General features: G+C 41.4%; 1 long non-coding RNA gene across 4 annotated transcripts in view; it reads right to left on the bottom strand.

The window, feature by feature from the left end:
* Positions 1-484: 484 nt before the first annotated feature.
* The window catches only part of LOC119363796, a 5,394-nt gene continuing 3,501 nt past the window's right edge, over positions 485-2,377 (bottom strand). Inside the window, exons 4-5 of one of the 4 annotated variants that reach the window (XR_005174411.1) lie at positions 1,391-1,683; positions 485-955 (exon numbers count right to left, since the gene is read on the bottom strand). This is a non-coding gene — a long non-coding RNA (uncharacterized LOC119363796). The remainder of the gene's footprint in view (positions 956-1,390; positions 1,684-2,377) is intronic. The other 3 variants (XR_005174414.1, XR_005174412.1, XR_005174413.1) reach the window with 3 other exon arrangements.

Raw genomic sequence — 2,377 nt, forward strand, 5'->3', positions numbered from 1 at the left:
GGCGGCGTGGACGGTGGTGGGGTGGAGGCAAAGGGCGGCGGCGCAGACCCGAACTACTTCTCCCCCGCGCATCCACTCCCGGCCGCCGCGGCCGCTTGCATCTCGGCGAGCGAGCGATGAATTGGGTGGTGTTCTGCGAGCGATGGCAAGAGCAGGGGAGGAGGCAGAGGATTGGTTTGGTTTAATAGAGTTTTTTTTTTGTAAAAACGAAGCGTTTTCAAGGTTTCACTTAAAAAAGGGACCGCGGGTTGATTGCATAAAAACCACAGGGACTTTTTTGTAAAAGCACCGCGACGGTGAACCCGGAGACCTAATCCGTGCTTTATTATTACTAGTACAAATGCCCGTGTGTTGCACCGGACAAAAAAAAGGGCACAGTCTGCTTCATGTGCTATATTGTGCATCATTTTTATGTCCAATTTAAATAAACATCGATAATTAGGTTAATTTTGGTAATTTTCTTATTTTTTAATAGAAGTTAACATTTTCATAAAAATTGGAACACTATTTGGGCTTGTCCCAAACAAACACTTGCAGCATTAGTTTACAGAGAACATCTGGAGCATTAGTTTCAGAAGACTAACCTCAACATATACACACGCTCTTCCTATGCCATCACTCTAGAGAAATAGTACAATCAGAAGGGATAAACCATGCTGCTAGCTGTTATAGTTGTACGTACAGGTCATTGTACTCTAGAAGCTAAATAGCAGAGGCAATGCTCCATCGACAAAATTTCAGTGTCACAGTCTCACAGATGATCATTGATGTGTTCTTGCACATCCGGCTGCAGTGAGATCTGGGACCATCTTTTCTGGTCCTGCCATTTCAGTTTCTCGTGTTGGTGATCCATTGAAATCCCCCTGGGCACCGGCTTTGACCTCGACCTGCTTATCTGGGATGCCAAGATCATTTTCTGCAAACCCTTATCTCTGGAGGACTTCATTGCAACTGGCTGGAATAGTCGGAAGCAAAGGAATGTAAGGAACGGCCACATGAAAGAACTCATGTGAACATATCAGACATGATTGCTTGATATAACATTCTTCTGAGTACCCACTCCGTTCCTAAATATAAGTCATAGAAGATTTCAATATGGACTACATACGGTGGAAATGGGTGAATCTCACTCTAAAATCCGCCTATATACATCCTTATCTAGTTCACATTGGAATCTTTAAAAAAAGACTTATATTTAGAAACGGAGGGAGTAGTTCTTATCAACATGCTGAACCCAAAAAAATGTCACAAAAAAGAAAAAAGAAAAATCATCTGTAGCATTAGTTTCAAACTTTTCTATCGCTTGGCTCGCAGCAACTAATGTGCAATGTCATGAGCATAACCAAATTAATGAACGGGAGCATTATCAGTAAGGAGAAAAGTGAAGTACCAGGCTCCAATCAGCCTCCTGGAATGAGGTCAGGAACTATCCAACTACAGATAAAGATCCATACAGTGCGACATCCATAGACCACCAAGAAGTAGTCATCCGCCAATCTAGCGGCAGTGACATCCTCCTCCGAGACACTCTGGGCAAGCGGCCTTCGTTTAGCTGCTTGTTTTACTCATGTTTCCATTGTCCATTGAAATTGCTCTCCTGTTCTGCGGCCATTGATGACCAATTCGTATGTTCAACTCTTGTTACTTTTTTTGTAACTGAAGGCATGCAACTAAATTGCCTCACTATCACACAAAAGCATTATTATCACACAAAAGTATTATGAGTAAAATTGCAAATACACTTCCAAGGTCAAGAGCGCGGCGCCCAACACCACAGAGAAGGTTAACAGAGAAAGCATCATTGTACTGTTAATGAAGGGGGAAAGGCATCAACGAGACCACCTATAGAAGGATTAATGGACTACTCTGTTTTTCATGATTGCAGAAGCTTAAATACTTGAGCTATCTAGAAAAAACACCAAAACTACTTACGAATCCAGTGCACCTCTACCAAGATAAATCACACTGTAGGTGTTGGCATCTATGATCATTCCCCTATTCATATTCTGCAACTCTGGTCACACATACTCCCTTCGTCCGAAATTACTTGTCTCCAAAATAAATAACAATGGGTGTATCTAGAACTAAAAAATGTCTAGATACATTCATTTCCATTACAAGTAATTTCGGACGGAGGGAGTATAAGATAAGCTTTTTGTTCACATACTAACGGAATTGCTTCTATGAATCTACTTCAAGCACAACAGACTTGAATCAACTTTTAGAATTGAATTAATGCACACATAATTAAGAGCTGCCTATGGTAAGGTGTCATCTCTGTTCTTAAGGTCCAATGAACAGCACCGGTGAACAAGTTAAGCAGCATGTATAACAAATTATGTAATTTGCACGCGTTCGTAGCAATATCATGTAAATG

Source organism: Triticum dicoccoides, chromosome 2B (assembly GCF_002162155.2).
Source record: "Triticum dicoccoides isolate Atlit2015 ecotype Zavitan chromosome 2B, WEW_v2.0, whole genome shotgun sequence".
In the NCBI taxonomy this organism is placed as follows: domain Eukaryota; kingdom Viridiplantae; phylum Streptophyta; class Magnoliopsida; order Poales; family Poaceae; genus Triticum; species Triticum dicoccoides.